The sequence below is a fragment of the Grammomys surdaster genome, unplaced genomic scaffold (genome assembly GCF_004785775.1).
Source record: "Grammomys surdaster isolate TR1022 unplaced genomic scaffold, NIH_TR_1.0 174, whole genome shotgun sequence".
NCBI lineage: Eukaryota > Metazoa > Chordata > Mammalia > Rodentia > Muridae > Grammomys > Grammomys surdaster.
Window position 1 is genome coordinate 6,119,384 of NW_021604622.1, and position 24,909 is coordinate 6,144,292.

The 24,909-nt window shown below is 44.3% G+C and overlaps 1 protein-coding gene across 3 annotated transcripts in view; it reads right to left on the reverse strand.

Moving 5' to 3' along the window:
* The window catches only part of Rai14 (retinoic acid induced 14), a 133,687-nt gene extending 109,092 nt beyond the window's left edge, over positions 1-24,595 (reverse strand). For 2 of the 3 annotated variants that reach the window (XM_028767575.1, XM_028767573.1), the window contains exon 1: positions 23,707-23,812. The gene's annotated coding sequence lies outside the window, so the exon portion shown is untranslated. Of the gene's footprint in view, positions 1-23,706; positions 23,813-24,405 lie in introns of those variants that run through there. The other variant, XM_028767574.1, reaches the window with a different exon arrangement.
* Between the last annotated feature and the right edge of the window lie 314 nt (positions 24,596-24,909).

A 24,909-nucleotide genomic window follows, 5' to 3' on the forward strand; every position in this document is an offset into this window, starting at 1 on the left:
CAGAACTCCAGGGTCCGTTCCTACCATCAAGCAGAAATGTATCTTTTGATTGGCATTTACTGCCTGTCTTCTCACCAGCAACTCCTGGCAATAAGCACTCTAGTCCCTGCTTCAATGTCTTTGACTTAGATATATGAGTCACCAAGCATCTAAGACTGGAGCGTGTGTGAGTCAAACCTTGGCTATCTGCTCTGCTGTGGCTGGGGTGTGGCTTGCTGGGGGACTCCAGGATTGGAAGCTTGGTGATATGGGAGGTGATGGCATCATTAAGAGGTGAGGTCTGCTGGCAGGTCTTTAGGTCCACCCCATCTCTTGGGATGAGAGCAAACTGACCCTTAAATCTCTACCTTCCCAGCAATCTGAGCTTCCCCTTTTACAGGACCTCCCAACACGGTCATTTGCTACAGGGCCTTCTAAAGAAACGCGCCTCTGAACCTGAACAACTGCAAACTAATAATCCTTCTTTATTGACAGTGTTACTCAGACATGGGTATTTCATTATAGTAATAAAAACCAAACCAGCACATACCTACCGAAGTAATCTCTCTATGTATCCTTCATTTTACAATTATACAATTGACCTCTTTCTAAGGGTTAAATAATAGAAGACAATAGAAAAACTTTCCTCTTCCACCAGCCGTTTACTCCTTACTTATTTTTCAAGTGTTTCCCTCTCTCCGCTGCTCCTCTTAAGTGCACAGTGTAGTTGGTAGAAAATGCCAAGGAAAACATAATCTCCCTCATAAATACCTCATTCCTCACGGGGCCTACTCTAAGCAAAGTAAGACTCACCAGGTCCTTCTGAGACTCAGCAACTCTGAGTTGTTACTGGAAGTCTTCAGCAATTACCACACTTAGGAGAAGTCTTTAGTCTCCTGGAAACTGGATGTTAAGTTTTTCAGAATATGTATATTTAAGTATATGTACACATGCAGACATATATTTGCATATACACAATACATATATACACATACATACATATGTACCTACACATACATACATACATACATGTGCAAATATACACATACATATGTACACATACATACATTCCTATGTCCCTGCACATACACACATATATATGCATATATACACACATACACATACATTCCTATGTCCCTGCACATACACACATACGTGTGCATATACACACATACATATACATACATACATAATGTCCCTGCACATACACACATACATACACATATATACAAACATACATACACATATATACATACACACATACATATGTACTTACTTGCACATACTCAAGTACATGTGCATATACACATATACAGACACATGTATACACATACACACACATATATACACATATGAAGAAGCTTCCTAGTTTTCACTGGATTCTGCAAGGTACCTGCCAATTCTTCCAATGAAGACTACAAAAGGTCAAGTCTCACAGATGGTAAGATGCTTGTCTGCCACCACTAAGCATGCTTTCCCCACTGTCCTATACGGTTCCACAATCAAAGCCAAAAGTCCAACCTGTGTTAAAATACAGCCCAGAATTTATCATTTTCACTAACCTAGACTAAGAAGGAACTCAAAGTGTACTTAAGTCAGAAAGGCGAAATGACCCCTGTGAAGATTCCCACCACACTGGGTATTCAATAAATGTCAGCTTCAAACCATACTTGACAGAAGCAGTCATGTGAACTGCCAAATGGCAGTGCCGCTACAGTGGAGAGCTATGGAATGGTGGGTAAATGTTTAACACTCCTATCAATTATTTTTTTCAAGCCTTGCAAGCCCGCCTTGCCTTCCTCTATATTCTTATTTAAAACAAACATGATTTATGAGGTCTGAAGTAGGGTAGACACAGGACGAGAAGGACTCTACTCATCCTTCTCCCAGGGATGCCCTGTGTCTGCACCCAGAAGTCACCGTACACGCTACCCTCTGGTGTGCTCACCTCCACCACTGCTGATGTCACCAAGCAGAACCCTTGGATGAAGGACATGAAAATAAGGTCATCCCACAGCTCTGAGACGGCATTGACTTGGAGGTCTCGTGCCACGGTGTGGGACCCTTTCATCTTTCCAGCCTCCGCAGAGGTGGCAGAATGCACGTTGCCTTGGAGAGTACACAGACTGTAATTACACACTGCTAATTGCTGAGGACTTAATCACAGAGTACCTGGAATAGGAGCGCACAGAACAACGAGCACACCTGTCAACGTGGACCTCGCTGGGAAACCAAACTGAGCTGGTTTTTCTCCATGTGAAACCAGTTTTTGATGAAATGATTGCAAAACCGAAGTAGTGATAATCAAATGCTACCAAACCGGCACTGGCCCAGGGCTGGCTGGACCAACTATCTCTAAACAATGGAGACCATCCTTCAAATTCAATTCCTTCCTCCCACTGTCTCAAAATAACCAGGGAAAGAGATCGAGTCAATCCAGTGCAAAGGGAGAGAAAGGGAAGCCACAGCTGGGAAGAACCACAAAATATGTGGCCTGCCAAGGCAGAGCCACCCAGCATTCCTTCATTCCCAGAACAAAAGGTCTCAGGCAACAGTGGGTTAGATTTTCTGTTTGTTTGAGATCACAGGAGCTGTAAGGGTGTTGGGTTTGGGGTGTGTGTGTGTTTGTGTGTGTGTGTCTTTGGCTTTCTTCCTTCCTTCCAACCCCCCAAAAATCTGGCAATGAGAAGTACGTGAACTGTTATTTGGAGATAATTAAATAAATAAAGTAAAAATTCCAAAACTTCTCTAGGGAAGGTATGAATTATGAAATGAACATTTCCCTGGCGCCCAGCATCTGACCGTGTGATAGCTGGGTGGTCCATGGGTAGAGCTCCATGATGGGACAGACCTATGCTAAGGGGCAAGTGCTGGAAACAGATGAGTAACCCTAGAAAACAAGACCTCTGACTAGGCATAATTAGAGATATTAATCCTGGTATTTGTAAAAAGAGTTAACACCCGGAAGCCATGGCTAGCGGGAGCTCGCCTGGCCCATGGTTGATACCAAATTTACTCTGCCTGAGCATCTTCTTTTCTAGAAGATGCTGTGAGAGTAACTCACACAGCCCTGCTTTCTCTCAGTCAACTGGGATTTCACAGCCCAAATCCCAGTGCACAGAATGAACTACAGTTTGTATTAGGTAAAGCGACATCCAATTACAGCATGGAGACATCAATGGCGGTCCTTGGAAAAAACCACGAGTTGCCTATTCCAGATTAGCCGCGCACAACTTACTGGATGGACCTTAAAGGAGAGCTACAGCCGAAGAGCTGCACAGCAGCCTCGTTAGGTATTCACAGAAAGACGGCACACTGAACAAGCGTAGGAAGATGACAGCACCTGCTGGAAAACAACCTGAACTCGGATTCTCACTTCCAGCACATAAAAGCACTTACCCAGTGTGCTGAAATTGCTACCTGGCTCATTCAGAGTATGTCACCGGAATGTATCATCTACCAGTAGTCGCCACAGGATTGCATCATGTTAAACAGCAGGGATGGAATAGCACAGAGTACATCCTTGTCCTCTCACATGAAAGGCCAGATGCAACCCAGGAGTTTATTAACACACTTCCTCTTTAAAAATAGTCCTACAGTTTTCAACCAGACCCTCACCTGAGATACCTAAAGCCTTAATCAAAATACTTTAATACAAGCCTTTTCTACAAACAAAAAATTGTACTTGCTTATTTAAAATATGTGCAGTCCCCCAAATCCTCTGAATTACTCTACAGATTTAGGGGAGCAAGATCCTCTAGCTGAGCCTTGCATCCTGGAATGTGGGGATTATTGCACAGAACCCTCAGTAACAGCACACGCTTTGTACCCAGACAAAGGGTACACAAGCACAAGTACCCAGACAAGCTTTGAGATTTTCTTCTCCTGGGTTTCCTTCTAGAGTGATAAAATGTCTTATTATTTATTGTCATGACGGTTGTACAACTGGCAAATGTATTAAAAATGATTTGACTATGCATCAAGAGAGGACTGGATGTTAAATGGTACCTCAACAAACTTGTTATTAAAAACAGGACAAAAAAAAATCTTCATTTCTTTTCCAATACTTAAGAGTAATTTCAAAAGAAAAGAGAGTTAATAAACAATGTAGCATACTGGTAAAAATAGCCTTGAGATTTATTTAGCGATTTCTCTCTTATATCTCATTGTTTATGCAAAGTAGGTTTAAGCTCACCCTACTCCCAACATGGCCCAGGGATCATTCTCTTGGCCTTCCACCCAGATAGGTATAGTCAGGTGAAATTTGGTTAAGGACATACAATAAGACGGAGAAGCACTCCTCTGAACTCTAGGGCTTTATATACCTATAGTCTATATGCTCAGTGGGAGAGAATACAGACACTGGATAAATGGTTATGATCACTATTTCTGAGCATGCCTGAATTTTCACACAACAGGACAAGGGAGCTGGGAGCAGATGTGGGAGGAGGAATCCTATATTCCAACTCTATGTGAGCAATTACTTGCTCATGCATAGCTAATAAGCAATCATATTCACCCACAAAAGCAGACCCTGCATGTATATACATAGATTTAGTGTTTAAATCACAAGAATATATTAGCGCCTGGCAGACCATACATGACCCAAATCCTCTGAATTACCACAGAATTAGGGGAGCAAGGTCCTCTAGCTAAGCCTTGCCTCTTGGAATGTGGAAATTACTGCACAGAACCTTCAGTAACAGCACAACACTCATGTGTACCCAGACAAGCTTTGAGATTTTCTTCTTCCAAGTTAGAAAGAACGTCAGACTCAAAAATCCTCACCCACAAAAACATCGAGTGGAATGAACCAAAATACCTCTTGTTTCCTCAGACAATAATCTCTCCGCATCAAAGATAGATTCTTACCAAGAGCCATGCAAACATGTGTGTGGTTCTTTCAATCTGGCAGAACAAAAGCATTCTCCAAAAGGCCTCTCTAGGCCAGCTATTCCAGGAAGATGGCTGTCACAACAGCCATCTCTCCAACCCTGGAGCTCCTTTAATGCAGCCTCCTAGCTGAGGCTTCCCTAGGAGTTACACCACAGCTTCTGAAACAAAGAAAATAAACTGGGGATAGGGACCCAGTAAATACTTCTTCTATCCTGTTCACTTTCTCTACAGCAAACTGGTCTAGCCTACACTGAATTTTAAGGGCATTTGGACATGCAAGAAGGAGACCTGGCACCCCAGGAGATTAACAACTGATGCATGGTACAAGTAGAAAACAGCTTTGGAAAAGACTCTATGATTAGGTATTAAATACTGCACACTCACTGGAAATTCTTGAGGGCAAAAACAGAATCAGAGAATTGTTTATAAACGGGACAGGATTCCAACTGGCCATGAGCACAGGATTTAGGCTGTGGTCAGGGTCGGGGGGAATGGACACACAGACATGGTGTCCCTCCAGGCCTGGATCAGACATCTGTGTAACCTCTCTAAGCAGGCTTCAGTGTCTCTCATGATGTTGAGTGGACCCACCGAGAATCAACACAGAATGTTCTCCAAGGTTCTCCCCAAGATGGACCACTTCAGATCCTGCCACGAGAGAGTTCAGCAACTCTGCTATATTTTTCCAGAAATTTTGAAAATTCCCATCTCAGGCTGCCCCCCGATGTAGGAATAGACGATTTCTCGGGGTAGAATGTTCATTTTGCGTACACATAGCTAACCAGTGTCATTGAGGTGAATGACCTCACAGGGCTTAGATACACACTAGGTGCCTGCATAGGCTTTAGCTCACCTTCGACCTCAGCAGAATTCTCTTTGATCTCCCGCAATACAGCACTTAGCTTCCCTGGGATTTTCGTAAAGGCAACATAATGACTGGGTCTCACCACACTCTGATCAAAGCACTGAGAACTTAAAGGCTCCAAGCTCCCTTAGCCTGGGACGTCTTTATGAGCAGTCGCCTCTTCTTGCCTCTCTGCCCCACTCCTCACTGCCTCTGCCTCCACCCCAGCATCTTCTGTAGCCACATGCCAACCCCAGTCAAGTGGCAGACTCTGAATAATGCATTGTTAGGCTCAGCAGAGAGCAAGAATCATCAGCCAGAACCTTGGAAACAAGTTCTTAGAATAGAGAGATTTTGTCAGCCTGGTTGCGCAGACAGCTGTGGGCAAGCCCAGTCATTCCCTGCAAGGCAATGTGCCTGTGCCATTATTTCCACACGATTCAACCACTGGCTTTATTTAGCATGGGCATTCCCCTGCTCAATTCAGACTAAGTCAGTGAATCATTTTCCCCATCATTTATCTACAGATCATCACATGAAGGGCCTTAATCATAGAGGAACAAACACTCAGAAAGTTATATCCTACTTGTTCTAGCATTTGAAAGATCAGATACAAAAGGCAGGCTGATTTTATTCATTCGACTTTTAAAAGGTAATGAAATCTTCAATCGGTGCTTAATCTCTTATAATTATATCCTTAATCAAAATACTTTGATAATTCCTATAAAGCATTATTAATAGAAAAACAATAGACTCTGACTATTACATATCCATCACAGACTGGAGCAATGCTTTCTTCTGAGTGCACACTATAGTTGAACAAATTCCTTATAAAAGAAACGTGTGTTGATTCTCCTGCCACCTCTCCTCTGAGCCATCTGAACCATACAGACAAGAGCATGTTGTCCTCTGAGAGGATCCACCCAGCAGCTGATTCAGACAGACACAGACACCCATAACCAACCAGTAGATGGAGCTTCTGGACTCTTATGGAAGAATAGGAGGAAGGACTGCAGGCCCTGAAGATAGGAACTCCACAGGAAGACCAACAGAGTCAACTAACCTGGACCCTTGGGTCTCTCAGAGACTGAACCACCAAACAAATAACATACATGGGCTGGACCTAGTTCTCCCCGCACATATGTAGCAGATGTGCAACTTGGTCTTCATGTGGGTCCTGAACAACTGGAACAGGAGCTATCCCAAAAGCTGTTGCCTGCATGTAGGATATGTTGTTTTAGCTGGCTGCCTTATCTGGCCTCAGAGGGAGAGGAAACACCTAGCCTTGAGGAGACTTGAAGTGCAAAAGTGGGGGGATACCTAGGAAAGCCTCAACCCACTCAGAAGAAAAGGGGATGGGGGATGGGGGAAGGAGCGTGAGGGGGTGACTGGGCGGGGGGCAGGGAGTGGGATGTAAAGTGAATAAGTAAAAATTAAATTAAAACAAAAAAAGAGAAATATGTGTTTAACTGGAAACGCAAAAATGCAAGTCATTTCATTTCAGTGAGGTCATCCATCACAAAAAGCAAGTTTCCAAAGGATTTTGACATTTAGCAGAAAACTATTGGCAGTGACCTTGAACCCCTCTTCACATGCAGAGCAAAGGGCCAGAAGGCAGAGACTAGAAGAGATCTTAGGAAAAGCAAGCGAAAAAACAAACATGCAGCAGTTCTCAACACGCCTACTCAGCCTCATGCAAGAGAGTCCAGTGACATCTGGAAAAGATAAGACAGATGTTCGAGTCGTACCTGGTGCATCTAAGAGGCCTGAGAGAAGCTGGCCCGCACTTTGAGAATGAGAATGGAGAAGTTTTGCCTCCATGTTGCAATCAGCTTGAGTGCTGGACTGCACACGTATATAGATGTGTGTCCTATGGGTCACATACAGATAACTAGCCACAGATCTCAGGCGTTATCTCAAATCTCTGAAACTGGGTGGATTAGATGAACGAACAAGGAACAGGAAAAGCTGGCAGCCTGGCAGAGAAACAAGACACAGAGGCCAGCAATGCCACCTTCCTCTGTAGAACCCACGAGATACAAGAGTGGGGGAAAGAGAGGAGAGACACATCCAGTGGCCCTTTCTGCTGCTCTGCAGGGGCTGCCATAACAACGCACTGGAGAATCACCCTGGCTTAACAGAAATGCAGTTTTCACAGTTCTTCCAGCCCAAAGGGAAGGTGCAGGCAGGCTGATGCCATGCATTGGGTTTGTGGACAACCATCTTCAACTTGGATTTCATTTGCTCTTCCTCTGTGTCTCTATGTCCTAGTTGCCTCTTTCAGAGGCCGCCACTGTTCTTGGATGAGGCTTGACCATAATTAATTTAATTAACTCTATGCCTGCATTTCTAATACAATTGTCTTCTGAAGTACTTGGGATTTGAACTTCAGCATATGAATTTTGGAACACACAGTTCAGTTCTCAACATCCCTAGAAAAATCTCAAGAACGAGATTCAGTCCCTAACTACCTGCCAGGCTCAGAGAATATAGTTCTGCATAGCCTTGGTACTGAAGTTGGACATCTGTATCCGGCTCCTACACATTACCGTATTTTTTTATATGAATAATTGTTTGTATCAAAATGGGACTTTTTTTTCTAGACAGGATTTCTCTATGTAGCTTTGGCTGTCCTTGAACTCACTCTGTAGACCAGGCTGGCCTCGAACTCACAGAGATCTGCCTGCCTCTGCCTCCTGAGCATTGGAATTAAAGGCATGTGCCACCACTGCCCAGCTCAAAGCAGGATTCTTACTGAACAGAGCTCCTGAGTATAACAGGAAGACAAGGTGGTAGACCAAGTACAGAGAGAAGAGGGGATACAATTCAACTTTAAATACCGACTTATCTTTTTCTAATTTTGTGAAATGGGATATTCTGGGCTGGATTCAGTAGGAGAATGTAAATAAAACAAAAAAAAACAAATGAACAGACAGAAACAAGGAACCAGACCTTCTAACTTTTGAATGTAGGGTATTTAGACATTGAAACTGAGCCTGCAACTTGTTTAAATTAATAATAATCAGAAAAGTGAGGGCATTGACTATACTACTTTCAGACAGTTGGGCACAACACAAAGTAGTGTTATGATTATATCCCATAAATCGTGTTTAGTTCTTCAAATCAGATAGATACACATGAATATATAAATGAGCGCATCTTCCTGCGTCTTAGCCATGAGCTGGGTGCCTCCATGCATGTCATCTCATTTATGACTGAACTAAAGTACAGGTTTAAGAAAATGTTAGTCATGGGCTGGAGAGATGGCTCAGCGGTTAAGAGCACTGGTTGCGCTTCCAGAGGTCCTGAGTTCAATTCCCAGCAACCACATGGTGACTCACAACCATCTGCAATGGGATCCGATGCCCTCTTCTGGTGTGTCTAAACACAGCTACAGTGTACATAAAGAAATACTTTTTAAAATAAAAATTTTAAAAATTATTATGATTAATAAATTAAATATTTAATTTCATAGATACGCTAATAACTCTGACACAGTCATCCACATTGAACACATATAACAGAACATCTCAGTGCATTCCATAAAGTATATCAGTTATACATTTTTAAGTGTTTTAAATAATTTTCAAACGGAGTTTCATTTTGGCAATGAGATCTTCCTAAGATACTGTAATAGCTCACATTTTTTTCCCAAAGAAAATGACCGAATTCTTTTAAGAGCATAAATGTCATGTGATATTACATCAAAACAGCCATGCAGTAAAACTCTCCTGAGAACATTAATCTGACAGTCACAACTTGCATTGATCCAGGAGATGACATTTTTTTTTTTTTGAGAACCAAATATATCTTTCTTCTTTGGGAATAAATCCTCATCTCCTCCAGGACTGATCTCGGTCCATGAGTCAGCCAGAGCCAGAGGCACTCATTCGAAACTGCCCGTGGCTCTGGCAACACTGCTATCTCATCTCTCAAACCTGCTACTCATGCTCCACTGAGCCAACCAAGAAGTCCCAAGCTTACCTCCTGCCCTAAATCCATCCGATTTCAAAAAGGCAGGCTTAGCAAAACAAGCTATCTCTGCAATGCAAAAAATTGTTGTAGGATTAAGAAACGTGATGCAACTATCCCTTAGAGCAGTGGTTCTCGACCTTCCAAACGCTGCCACCCTTTAAACACAGTTCCTCGTGGTGTGCTGGTCCTCAACCATAAAAGTATTTTCGTTGCTACTCCATAACTGTCATTTTGCTACTGTTGTGAATTGTAAATATTTTATGGAGACAGAGGTATAAATATAAATATATAAAAAAAATAATACCCATAAAATATAAAAGGGGTCGAGACCCACAGGTTGAGAATCAATGCTCTAGTGGGAAGGGTAGTTTTAAAGGCTCTCAAATGTTCTCAACGGACTGTTTCCATAGGCCTAGTTCCCAATCTTCAATGGCTTCAATGACATTCTCAGCCTTGTGTGCAAGGGCTCCTCAGCTCCTTCCTCCAGGGGCCATTCCTTAAATTTTATTCAACTTGTACATCAACTTAAAATGAACATACTAGAATCCTTACTTCAAGGAGGCTGAGGCTGGGGGATCTCCTAACTGGGGCTCCCTAGTGAGACTGACTCAAAACTAAATTAAATTAATATTTTCAGGTGTGACCTTAACAGTTAATAGTGAAGATGAAAAAAAAATACTTGTACAATGTACAGTCATTGTGTAAAGAGGTCTGGCAGATGCCTTCAAAGGGAAATATAAACTTACCCTTTGACCCAGCAATTCTATTCTTTTGTATCCAAGAGGAAAGAAAACATATATTCACACAGAGACCTGCACGTGACTATTTACAGACACATTCGTAAATGCACAAGAGTGAAACTCGAAGAACCCACGTGTGACACGTCTCGTGTGACACGTCTATATAGTGAAGTACAGCCAGCAGGAAACTGGAGTGTATGTGGATCTGTGGTGCAATATGGGCGTATGCTGACAGCAGAGGTGAGCACAGCCAGCGGCCTCCCATGGTGCATTACGGTCCTGTATTGATCCAGTGGTGAGCACAGCTATCTTCTAGGGTCCAGTATGGGTGTAGCCTAAAAAAGGGTTATGTTTGTCTGGGATTGGCTGGTGAAGGTAGTGCTTGAAAATGGCAGAGGGGTTGCACATCTTTGTCGGTGTATTGAGTCACTGACTTGTATACTTGTATACTAAAATTGGTGGTGTAAGTCGTGGCAGGACTTACATGGTGTAAGTCAGCAGGGCTGTTTCTAAAAATATGAAATGCAGAAAGTAAGAAGGAAGGCTCGCCTGTGAAGGGTTTGGTTGGGAAAACCCTCTTTACCATGAGGGAGAAGGCAGCTCTACTCAGGGGTATATTTAATCCCTGGCTTTAGTCTTACAAAAGATGTTGCTACCAAAAGTTGGCTAGCTACGTATTTCAGCAGTCCTTTGACTCAGTTTCAAAATAGGGATGACTTGGGCCTTCCACGGGTGGCAATGTTTTGGCAATGTAACTTACGGTGGTCACGGTTGGCTCCATTTGGCCTGTGTAATGTCTTGACCCCAGACATGGGGTGTCTTAAGTACTTGTCAGAATAAGGGACACATACATGTTACCAGTTATGTCTAAGAATGACAGAAATTGGGAGCAGGAGAAAGGGGTGGAGATTCTCCAAATAAGCTCTGCTACCTCAACTATCATGAACACACTAAATTCAAACGACTCTCATCCCAGCCTAACTGAGTAGCAGTGCTCACCCCCTGGCATGCTGCTCCACCGTAAAAGGCAGAGAGCTTTCAACATGAAGGATACAGCACACTTCCATAACAGAACGAAGACTGTGTCCTCCCAATTCATTACATGGCCACAAAACCTACACGGCTTGTACTTGATGTTACCAGGTTCCGATGGCTACTTAAGGCCTTGCCATTTAAGTGAACGGACAGAAATGAGGGGAGAAAAGTCTATGATGTCATACTCATGCTTTATGTACTGAATTACCATGGACACGCACGGCTCGTGTAGAAATGGGGACCACAAAACTACAGCTTACAAAGTCAGCCTTACTGTTTTTGTTTTTTTTTTAAAGTCCACGTGGACCGACGCACTTGCACAAAAATAGCAATACAGATGTGCACACTCAGGACTCATTTGTCTATTACATCCCTTATACCACGTAACTACCGTATACCACGTAGCTACCAAACAGGAAAGCTCATGGCTGAGGCAAAAATCCAAGATAACTGGGGAAGCTTAGTCAGACACGGACTTAGCAAAAACATTGCAGCTCTTGAGGTCTCATGGCTGAGCTCCCCAGGCAAGCACAGGCAATCAATCCTGCAGGCCGGATACTGCCTGCACACAGTGTCTTTTGTCCTTTTGTCTTCTGGGTCCCATGGATGGAACTAGCACCTCATGGGTTCTAGGTAAAAGTTCTACTACTGAGCCACATCCCCAGACCTACTAACAGTGTCCTAGATACCAAGGGCTTCTAGCTACGGCATCTAGATGAGGGTAACTTACTTAGCCAAGGCTACCCCGTACCATGGCCACTAGCCACAGATTGCTACTGAACATTTGTGATGTAACTGGTATAAAGCAACAAATACAGGTTTCGTGGGTAAGAAAGCCTCACCTGTTATCACTAATAAATGCTATATCAATTATATGTTAGAAATGATAGCATTTGAATATAGGATTCATTTCATAACGTTCCTGTTGTAACTACTGAGAATCTAAAATTGCCTGTGTAGCCTTAATTTGGGACATGAATCTATGTTGGTAACAATTTATACTTATCTTTCACACTGTGACTACATATAAAAGCATTTCAATTTATTATTCCTGAGTCAGGATAAAAATTAAACAAAAACGTACATGCTATCAGCTTTAATATTACATCAGTATCTTAGGGTATTAATTTACTACATATTACAAGTTAGTGATAAAGTACCTTAAAGTTGCAGTTTAAAAGGCCTCCTCAAGACACAGACAGAAGGAATAACTAACAGTTTTATTCTACTTAAGACTGACAGACAGTCTATGTGTGCTTATCCATTACCCCAATACTGTGCTATTGGGGTACATCTCTATTTGTCTCTATAAGAGTTGGACAGGTGGCTGGCTTTCCAAAGCATTCAACACAGACAGTAACTTTGCAGTCACTGCATTCTGAGTACCACCATGTTTAGTTTAAACAGGATTTTACTGCTACGTTTGCAGGGTGGTTGAAGCAGGGCGAGTTCTCTGAGGAACCTGTTAATAGAACTTAAAAACCAATCATCCTTACGGTGTTCAAATCCTATAACTTACAGAAGTAGATGGGTAAAAAGAAAACAGGGAACTTTATCTGGAAACTGTCTTGTGTCACATCAGCATACGGGACAAGCTTTCTTGGTATAGATTATTAATGGCAATTTTTTGCCAATGTAGCCATGGTTCTTTAAGAGGTTGGCAGAGGGTCATAACATGCCATAACAGCCAAAATACGTGTAATCTACTTAAATTGGGGCTTCTTCAACTTTCTACATTTGCAAGAAAAACTTTTATGGCCCCAATAACAGAATATATATGTGTGTGTGTGTGTGTGTACATATAAGTATATATATGTATATATTTATATATATGTATATACGGTATACACTGACAAATCCTAAGAAACTTTATTTTTTAATTCTTATGTATTCATTTAATTTCACCATTTGTTAATTAAAACAAATTAGCATACTAATGAGATGAATGTGATTATTCAGTTTTATATGAAGAATTAAATTTCTTCAATCGTCTTGAGGGCTCATGGATAATGTCAATGTTATAGCTGCCAGATGCTGAGACCATCACCTCGAGTAAATACAGGGCACAAAACGGCAGAGATATGTTTAGTGTCACTTCAGAATTGTCGGAAACTCAGTCCTAATCCCAAGCCAAGACCCGCTTAGTGCCTTCCTTTCAATGAAACTCACATCGGCAACAAGCTCATTTCTGACAACCAAACATCCTCAAGGAAAATCATACAATGATATACGGGTTTGATAGATACTGAAGAAAGGTTTATTTTTCATAATGAAGCCAGTGTGTCCCTGTGAGAGCAGAGATTGCATGCACAGTCTGACTCTGCAGTTCACAACATGGAATGACCTTGAGTCTGAGCAGAGCTGGTTCAGGCAGTGCTCTGTGGTGCTGGGTGGGGGGGACAGTGCACAGCGCCAAGGCCACAGAGAACTCTCGAAGTGCATCATGGGTGAGCAATGACCGAGACCCCTCAGAGTCGCTCTGTGTTTGCTTTTAAACTCATTTTTGGTAGCCGTGCATTCAGAAACCCCTCTACTGTTGCTGCGTTTTCCACAAAGCTTACGGCCTGTTGCTGTGGGATCGTAAGCCACAGTTTGGGTAGCTGGAATTTAAGTGACAGCTTTGAAAAAAAATTTTTTTTTCTTCTTAAACTGCATTACGAGGGAGAACTACCTTATTTAATACAACAACATCTGAGCTAAATGGAATTATCATTTTCAGCTACCTAATTAGAAAACTGTAGGCTAGAAAACTTCAACTGGGAAGAAGTGTCAACTTTTTCAACCGGCGACAACCAAGTTGGATTCTTGTGCCCAACGTGACTCCTTGTGTATTAAACAATAGTTCAAATAAAGCTTGGCCAGCTTTCTTAGTTCTTAAAAAATAAATTAACAACAACAACAATAATATGAATAGTAATAATATCAGTTGCCCTGGGAAAATCATAGAATAGCTGTTGGCAGGAGAGTGCTCCCTTTTAGCTTGCATGGACTCATTTGTAGAGGGTGCTACCTCTCTAGCTGCCCCACTACACCTGTGCCTCTCATATGTAAAGAGCATGTTTAACAAATATGTTTATTGAGATAGCAAGTCAAATCCATCTCCACTTAGCTTTGCTGAGGATACCACGTGAGTATCGGAGAAATATAAAGGTAGACAAGTGGAGTGGCCCTTTTTATAACTCAGCTTACCTGAGGAGCACAGACTCGGGTAAAAGGGACATTTCTGTCCCTTAAGAAGTTACACGGTCTTGCACAATCCTCCCTAACCTATGTGTATATTTTAATACTGTGAAGACACTGTAATTCTTCAGCATAGTGAAAAGCAGTGATACTATTTTTTTTTTTTATTAAATGTTAATTCTAGAAAAGCTGCCGAACAAGACAAGGGCATGGCAGGGAAAAGCAAGCTGGTGACACCTGCCCTGCAGTCACATACAAAAGTGCCCACAGCCTGCAGGCGGTCCTTCTGGTCTGATGCAGATAGTGACAAGATTGTGTGAGCTGTACTTCTGTTTCTTTCCACACTGGGGTTATAAACACTCACTTTAACTATCAGGGGAATCAAACACCCTTTGTTCTTGGGGGGTACACCCACCAGCATTGGAGCAGAGGAAGAAAGCAAGCACTTCCCCCACTTAGCTGCATGTCATTTGGAGAGAATCCTAGACTCTGCTTCTTACTGGCTTTGAGCGACTAGAAGAGTGAAACCAGAGGCAAACTTCGAGCAAACAGAGTTGTGTGACATCTGAAGAATGGGAATTCATCAGGACTGCTCACTGCCCATGCAGGCAAAGGGGTGTCAAAAGGAGTTTTAAAAAAAAAAAAAAACTCTAAGAAGGCCTATGTTTTAGAAACATTGTATGTTAGAAATATTGGACATTACTGTGTCTATCCTATATTAAATAGGTTTTTTCCAGTTTAAAAAAAAGTTTGAGAAGAAAAAAGGTGCATTTCAAGAGAAAAAAATGCTACAACGTCGCCCTCCCCAAGAAAATCTAAGGACTGGCTATATCTCTAATTAAAGATCCACAAAGGTTCTGAGAACATTTGAATCAACTTCCTCCAAAGATGGCTGTGGACGCCTAAAGAGAGGCTACCCAGCCCACGTCCAGTGTTACAACCTTCCCTTCCGGCAAGGCTCAGGAAGTTCACTGAGGCCCTCCAGGGGCCCTGGCCTGTATGTGGAGGAGCCCTGTCTTAGTTTCCCCGGTGGCTATCACGTTGGTAGCTGGGAGGGGCCGCTATGACTCGGTCACCTCTCTCAGCAGCACCTCAGCACGTCCTCATCTGTGAGAAGTGTTCAATCATCACTGTGTCAACTTTCACGGGAGGAGACATCTAGATCACTTGATCAACATTCCTGTCAAATTAAGACTCTGAACAGAACCTGTTAACTCCCCAACAACGTGTGAGAGATTTATGGTCTTCTCTTCCCTCACAGCCAGCAGCCTTCGGAGGGCTTGGGTTCCACGTTGTTTCTGTCCCTCATGTTCCATAACATTTACCTCACCTCAGACTCCCAATTTTCATGTGTTCTTTAAAGTGGCTTGTCTAGTTTTGAACAAGTCTGCATTTGTCACAATACTAATTAGTTTTATATAGGAGTCCCAAGTCACAATCTGTGCCTAGAAGACAGACAGATAGATAGACAGACACACACACACACACACAATGTAGGTTTAAAAACCAAGTGTTGTGAGCAGTCAGAACTAAGGTCATGTCTAGTTCTGCCACACTCTGCCCAGGTAGTTATTTATATTTCCCTGAGTCTCAGCATCCTCTGCAGAACAAGTTCTCACCACTACCTCAGCCCAACCACCAACAACCTACCACAGACAGTTATCAGATAGTAAACAAGTCAAACCCTGAAATTCTGAGTCTGTGAGCACAGGGTGTGTCATTCAGGGACCTTCAAAGATTCAACATTCCCATCCATCTTTGCCCCTTATGAGAAATCTGGCCACACTCCTAGATCAGAGTTAAGCCTTGACCTTATTCACGGACAGCCCAGTGGCAAGGTGCCTGCCACAGTGCCGAGAGAGCATACATGCAGGCCAGCCTCTGTTTTGGTGCAAGTCTGAAACGTAGTGGTTTGAGATGTCACCACATCATGGCTTTCCTCTGCATGAGCAGCCCTCTAACTGAGAGCCAGCACACCAGTGAGGAGATGTGGCCCCGTGCTGAGACAGTCCCCACTAGCCACTGGCAAGGAGGAGGCCAAGACTAGCCGGGAAGGGGTAGAGGGCTAGGACGGGGTGGGGAGAGCAGGAGAGAGAGAGCAAGTTGGGATGATCCTGAAATGGACTAAGTGTTGTCAGATAAGGCTCAGGCTGTCCCCAGTTCCTTCTCAGAGTGACAACAGAGAGCAGTTGCCTATTGTTGAACAGGAGACAGACAGCACAGGCCCAATTCCAGACCAAGGGATGTTACCCTTGGATAAGGAATTGAAGGTCAATTTTTTTAAAATTCTCCAGGCCACGAGGAAACAGTCATGCCACAGAACAGTGAGTGTTTGGCTTCTTTTCGACAATTAAAAAAAAAAACTTTTTTGCAAGAAAGGAAAGAACATGACACAGTATGTAAATGCAGGTGAGAGTAGGACCTACGGTCTTTCTTCTCAGTCCACCGGATCCTCAGGCTTGGCAGCAAGCCCCTCTACTCACTGAGCCATCTCAGCAGCCCCGAGAGCCAGATTTTCTTGCTTCTAAATAGTACCATACTGCTTGCAGTGAAGCTAGTTCTCAAAGATGCCCAACAGCGTGTGGACTGGCTAGTGTAGCAACCAGTGACTAGTTTTCCAACTGTAGTTATAAAGCCCACAATTAGGTGGTCTTTTGGCATACGTGACAGGTTACTAACCCTTCCTGAAGGGTGGAGGCACATGATAGAAGAGAGAAACCCTGAGAAGAGGGGTAAACGCAACAAGGATTTCCAGGTACATTCTGTAGATGTTGGGTTCTCAAAGATCTGAGGATTCCAAAGAGTGCTTTGCTTTAAAGCATGGAGGTCCTTGAACTTCTTAAAATGGATTTAGAAAACATTTAAGAGCATACAGCATCACTGGAAATAAGCCGGTTTCCTCCATGGAAGAATGGCCCAAGCCCTCCATCGGATGTACACAAGTGCCCATCCACAGTGCCAGAGTACTCCAGGGTGATTGCTACAAGGTCTTCTCTGGTTAGAATAGATTCCTTTTGGAGGAAAAGAGTTCTCGATGCCCAAGTGTAAAGGGAGCTTTTCTTACCCCGCTCACCCTTCCAGCGAGCGCTGCCAGAGCTCTTTCCTGGCTAAGGTTCTAGCACTTGAGCCAGCAACAGCAACTGGGAAGATGAAGTGGAAGTTAAAAAAAATAGGGTTTAAAAAGAAAACAAAAATGCTTGATTCAACAAAGAGAATTCATCTAGAAATCATAAAGAAAAAAATTAGAGCTGGGTATGGTTGCATAATCTTAACACTCTGAAGGCCGAGGCAAGAAAATTGCAAATTCAAGACTTGACAAGGGAGAGGGGGAGTGATTTTGTTCTTATCTATAACAAAATAGTAATACTGAGACATGAGTATTCTTTAATTGGGTTTTTGACAGTAAACTGATGTCGTATGTGCACTGCTTCAGTGGGGTTATGTGATTATGAACTTTGAAATTCACAAAAACGAATTTAAGAAAACAGTTGGACTACAAAGATGGATGGCCCAGTGGTTAGTGCATTTGCTGCTCTTCCAGAAGACCTGAGTTAAATTTCCAGCACTCATGAGGGCTGGGGGTCCAAACTGCCTGTAATTCCAATCCCAGCGCCCTCTTCTGGCCTCTAGGAGCATTACACACATGTGATACACAGACCTACCTGCAGGCAAAACACCCACACACACAAAATAAATAATATTTAGATTGCTTGCTTAATAACAGGGTGAACTAATCATGATAAACATGTCCAGGATGACAGAAGGATGTGGAATTATATAATAAAACAAGGTATATTTTCAGTGAAGTCCATTTACTCCAGAAAGGATTAGACTATATCACAGGTAAAGCCAGATAAGATGCCATGAGTCACCAACACAGAGCAGTAGAGACACAGCTGCAGACTTCTCCAAGGAATGGGGGAAGGGGACTTCCTGCATCTCTTCTTTGCTGTAGCCTACACTGTTTTCCGACTGTTTTAAACCCATCTCTACCCTAGACAGCTCTACGTCTCATGGCGACTTTTGAGGGGCTTCAGGACATGCTTACACATGTAGTTCAATAAATACTAATCATGAACCTTGTGGTAGATATGTTGGACTCCCTAAATATAAAGCTGAAGAAAGAGGGACATCTCCTTCCGTGAAGGTTTTGTTTTTAAACACACTATTAAGTAGCGCCACTTTTTGTTTTAGATGCGGGCTGAATTGAATGACACGGATCAGCAAGTCAGTTTTCTGTTCCCAGAAGAAGGCTGGAGTTAGAAAATGGGAAATGAGGTAAGCAACTCTTCTCTGACTTTTCTTGTATTGCTTACAACATAAACCAAAGAGCAACTGTTAACCAAAGGGAATCAATCTCTTCACTTACCACCTTACTATACTGATCAAACAACCCACTGCTCTGTGGTTAACCCAGACCATCCCAAGCTACACCACACTGACCGGTTCACTGTCATTTTAGAGGACAAAATCGCTGCAGTTCAACATTCTGGTTATTTTTTAAGGACGCTTATCTGCATCGCTTACCTTTATACTTTAAATGGGAAAAAAAAAAAGACTGCTTCCCTACTCCTCCTTTAAGACACACAAAGGCCACTGACACATCCAGTTTCATTCTGTCAACCCCTATACTCATCACCCAAGGAGGAGAAAATTCAACTGGCTCCCAGCAAAATACAGCCTGTGCTATGGGTGAATGTTGTCTGTGCCGTGAATTAAGGACCTTCTGATGTGACTGTTCTTGTAGTTTTAGGTCCCTGGCTGTGCACCAGCTGCCCTTAGGCTTTCAGATTAAGGTCATCACTTCCCCTCCACCATAAAAGGAAAAAAAAGAGACTCCTTCGAATAATCTTCCTAGAGGAAGGCCTACAGGAGCGAAGCACAGACCCCTGCATGTAGCAGCTCAGGGGAATGTTTTTCTGTACCTAGAAATCCAGTATGTCAGCATTGCTCGGGACTGTGAAGACCCATTTTGGAGAGATGTGGTGTGGAGGGAAAAGGTCAGCCTGTTCAAATCAGTAACAATGGGAGGATAAGATTATCAAGAAAAAAAGAGAGAAGTGTATGACCAAGCATCATGCTCCTTGTTTTCCCTTAAGTTTATATTCAGGCAAAATTACTGGACAAAAAATACTTCAAGACACAAGTACTCTGTGAGCTTACACAGTGACACAGAGAGGCTTTTTTTGTAAGCATTTTTTTTTAAATCCCGTTAAAACCTGTAAACGACTCTACAGAACATCTGACACCCTCAGGATGCCCAACGTGTACAGGAGAAAGTGCAGGAGAAAACTACCAAGTAGGAAATGAAAACAGCAAGCATAATACTAGTAGGTGGGCCTACTGGCACGTGTCTGTAATTCTATACATTGGGCAGAGGTAGGAGTGAGAGGCCAGTAGAGTCTAGGACTACACAGTTATACCCTGATTCAATAAGAAGCACCTTATATTCGTATCCAGTATGAGTAACTACTGTATCCACACACTCTTGGTACTCACGACAGCAATGAAAAAAGATGTGAAGCTCTTATCCTTATAGACCCCTACTCTAGCACAGAAAGACAGTACTGACGTAAACTAATGTAAATGGCAAGGTAGAAGGTTAACAAGGGCCACACAGGGAAGTAAACAGGGAAGAGGTTCCAGGCTACAGTGCTCAGGACCCTCTGAGTAAGCACCTCAGGGGAAAGGGCCAGAGCCCCTGTAGGGGAGGTGGGCTCCAGGAAGAAGGAACAGCAAAGACAAAGAGCTGGAGGCCAAAATGAGCCTCAAAGTCTGAAGGAATAAGATGGAAGCCATTATGTTGGGAAGCCCAACTCTTTGAGGAGCTGGGTACCATTAGCGACAAGTTATGTCATTACCACAGCCATATTTTCACAGAGCAGAGACCTGTTCCCACACACGAGTAATTCAACACTTAGGCCTAAAAGAGAAGAAATGACCAAGAGGACAGTGAACAATCCCAGGTCAGGCAACCCATGAGGAATAGCATAGGTATTCCAAACTCAGCACCACAATGAAGAACTATTCTGCTTAAAAAAAAAAAGAAAAAAAGAAAGAAAGCCCAACTAAGTTAATCTAAATGTTTACTGTTTAAAAGTGATTCAAGTTCCCTTTCTCACCTAACAGATGGTTGTTAGGTGACAGATGACAGAATCTAATCCTCACTGAGAAATGAACGAAATAACCAAAGTGGCCTTCCAAGACCTCTCTATCCCAGCAACTGGCTGCAAAAATACCTGTGAACAAAGAAACTTGTCTTGGGGTGTGCACTGCTACACCACAGCATACTACAGTCAAATAAATAAATAAAGCCAGTGGGCTCTCCCTCAGATAAGAGGGTGCCTTCAACAGTCAGGCCCTGGAAGCCAGTTTTTATTTGACAAGGGGATGATGGGTACACTGTTATGATTTATATACAAGAACTGCCTGTAGTAGTAGCTAGTGTGAGCAAAGACCTACATGGACCTCAAACAAAATTATAAAACAAGCAAGTTGTCTGTATATAGAACTGTGCCATTAATGTAAAATTGGGCACATGATTCTCATTGACAAACATAGAAGGACCAAACATGCTTGGAAACTACGTATGTACTAACTGGACATCTGTGTTTACTCGATGCTAAAGCAGAGAAGAAGGGACAGATAAAGTATTTGTTATCATCTATTTTCATCTGAGGGAGGGAAGAGGAAGGAAAGATGGATTCATAAGCAACTTTTAGGCCTACAGGGTGGAAAGATGAACACCTTACGATGCTCAATGTTAATTTATCTTTGAAATATTTCACATGTATTTCTCTATTTTAGAAGACCAGATGGTTAAGAAAGGAAGAGAAGGGAAGACAAGGCTTGACTGTATCCTGTTAACCCCCAAGGCACACTTGGCTTTAACTCCAAATCTCAGTTTCTCCACCTATAAAGTTGGGTGGCACTGGGGTGGGAGTCAAGATGGTTGTAGAGTCCATGTTAACGTATCACAGGCAGTAACAGGAGAAAGGAACAAAGGGGCCATGTTGCCCAGCAGGTAAAAGAGCTTTCTGCCAAGCCTGAAGACCGGAATTCAGTTCCCTAAATCCACATCATAGGAGAGAACTGACTTGGCAAGCTGTCCTCCAATTTCCACAAACATGTTGTGGTGCCTTACATGAAAACATACATACATACATACATACAGTTGTACATACATCTATTTCTCTCTCACATACATAGACATAGCAAACAAAAATAAAAAGGGAGATGGTGTCTATGCCTTCTGCTTACATACTTTAAGAAGTGGCAGTCTAAAGGGACAGTAAATGTTAGAGGCCAGCATATTACTTTCTCACTGAATCTCCAGTGACTGGGGAGTCCATTCTTAATCAGTTTTACTACGACAGTACAAAGATCTTTGAACTGTGCTATGAACTCCTGCACTAACTACCCTTTAAAGTCATAAAAACACATCTAAGGATGTAAAAGTAAATAATACAATAAAGTCATCCATGAGGCATCTCCGTGGTTGGAGATAAAACTGACAGTCCAGCACGGGACAGTCCAGCAGTCCAAACTGACTGTCTCTCCCAGTACTTACTCATCAAGAATTGGATTTCTTCTCATAAAATTGGCTGCCTTATTAGCCTAAGGGAGAAAAGACTCCAATAGTAAGTTATCACTAACCAAAGATAAAATTAAACCCATCAATCAAAAACAGAACGACTCACTTTCACACGCGTAAGCAAGGGCCCAGCACTCACTCGTGGGACAAAGCAAAGTCCAACCTTCCTAGGTAGGATTCACAGGATTTTTTCCAATTATGTTCAGACCCATAGGAGATGCAAGTTCGCGCTAAAAGAGCTAACGCTAGATCCTCTAAGGGACAAAACTTGCTCCTCTCTAGGCCAGCCTTCACAACCTTGAGATCTCATACCCCAGACAATGAGGAGTCTCCTTGTCCCAGGCAGCTCCGCGCTGCTATTCTTCCTAAAGCGGACAGCATTCAAATCACCTATGAGTTCAGCGTGACAGGAAAGCAGCGGGAACGAAGTGAGCGGCCTTGCATCTGCATACTTGGTAACAGGAATAAAGTTGAGCCGAGCTGGGCTCCTTGGGAAAGAAAGCCTGGCTTTATAGAAAGCTCAGGCCTCTGTGAGGTCACCCCTGCCTCTTTAAGTCACAGTGGGCTCCATCTGTTTTAATCTCCCCATCTGTTGCCTTTCCAGACTTAACGCCCCACCACCACCACCACCACCAAATGAGATGCGAAATCCAAAATGAAAAACTGCTCCAACTGCAGACCGTAAACTGGAGACACAAACTGGCGCAAGACAGTAGAAGAGAGTTGAAAGAAGGATGCTCGTCCTCCCAGACGGGTCGCGACGGATGCCGACCTAAGCCCAGCAGCGGAGTGTACCCCAACTCCAGCATCCTCCTCCCCGCCCTCCTATGAGTTGTGGTGGGGAAAAATGACAAAGAGGGTGGGGGTCGGGGGCTGTGGCAGGCCCAGGGTGGCCTCGCCTGCGTCCTCCCGACAGCTCGCCGGCTCCCCTGTGTCTGTAAAGGAACAATAGCGGACTGTGGGTCTCCAGAGCCACCCGGCGTCTCCCGCTCCCGCTCCCACCTCGGTCTCCGGCTTTTCCAAGTTCAGCCAAGAGGCGGGTCGAGCCAGAGAGCAAGGACTGGGGCGCCAGACCCCGGGCAGGGCACACAGGTGGGACGGACTGCCCCGGGGACGCAGCCACATCGTCCTCCCGGGTCCGGTCATTCATTCCCACCCGCGCTCCCTTCGCAGACACCCAGAGCCACTGCCCGGCACCGGACCGCCAGGGGAGGCGAACCCCCTTTCCAAACTAGGTAGAACCTCTCTTTCTGCCAGATCCCCACCGCCCTCCCTCCCGTTCCTCCCCCACCCCCCAACCCCCAACTGTCTTCCGTGGACAGTAGGCGGCCAAAGCTGTGTCCAGACCGTAACTCCCGCCCCGCTCCTCCCCGCGCCAGGAGCTCTGCGCAGCCCCAGACACAAAGGCGGGGACCGAGCCCAGAGCCCGCACCCCAACCTCCCGGCTCGGCGCTGCCACTCACCCCATCCAAGCGGCGACCTCAGATCCAGGCTCCGCTGACCGTCCCGCCCGCCGCTTCCCCAGGAAAGCGCGGCTGCCGGGCTCGCTTCCTGCTCGGCTTCCTGCACTGGGTCCCTCCTCCTCCTCCTTCTTCTCCTCCTCCTCCCTCCTCCTCCTTCCGACGCCGGGTCAGTGGGCGCTCAGCTCCCGGGCTCCGCCGGCAGGGCGGGGGCAACGGCAGCACCACCACGTGGCCGCCGGGCGCCGGCCCCCGACCTGGATCCCGTGGGCTCCGGGAGGGAGGTGCTAGCCACTCCCACCCCGCGCGGCCCCAAATTCCCGGAGTCAGGTGACCTGGCCCGGGAGCTGCTCCCGGGACCTGCGGGAGGTGCTCTCTCCGACCGCCCACGCCCCGGCCCACGGCGCGTCCAGGACGTCCACACTCGCTTTTGACTTCTGCGGAACGTGGGAATCAATCCTTCTGAGCGGATCTGTCTCGCACCTTAAACTTGAAGTTAGTGGGATCCACGGTATGCGGGTTCCACCGCTGCGGTAGGATAAGGGCCCGAAAAAGTACTTGTTTCTGGTCCATTTCCAAAGTTATCTGTAGTCTTAGAAAAAGCAGAGTCACTGACTCCAAATCCCCCCCTCCTTTGAACCAGACTGGAATCGGCTCTGTTTCCAATGTGAACGAAAAGAAAGTAAACCAGAATGTACTCACATTTTCTGGGCTGAACCAGTTGGTTGGAGCGACTGTTTCCTAACACTCCTCAGGTGGTAGGACAAAACTTAGTTGTGCTCTGCTCAGGAGTTGGGAGAGTTGTCTGTAGCCTGGACTGACAGGCTAGATTGGAGCAGCAGCGCCCTCAGCGGGGTGTCTGGAGTTGGAAGTCCTGAGATCCGGTGAAGCGTCCCTCCCCCAGACCACCAGGACCGGACTTCTGAACCGAATCGACTCGTCCATTCATTCTGAGAATTTGAAATCTCTCCATTATTCTCCTAATTTAAGCAGACTTTTTAGTCCCACTAGCCAGCTAGGTCGTAAAAAGTTTGACTCACCAGAACGCCATGGGACTCCTGGTTGTTGTTGTGTGTCTTTCGCACAGAACTGTTCTAGAGCAAGCGGTGTAGCTATTTTTGCTAGGATCGACTGTAAGTCCACTGAAGTAAGGAGGAAAACCAGCCAGTTCCAACAGAAGTGAGATTCACCCTAAGAGCAATCAGT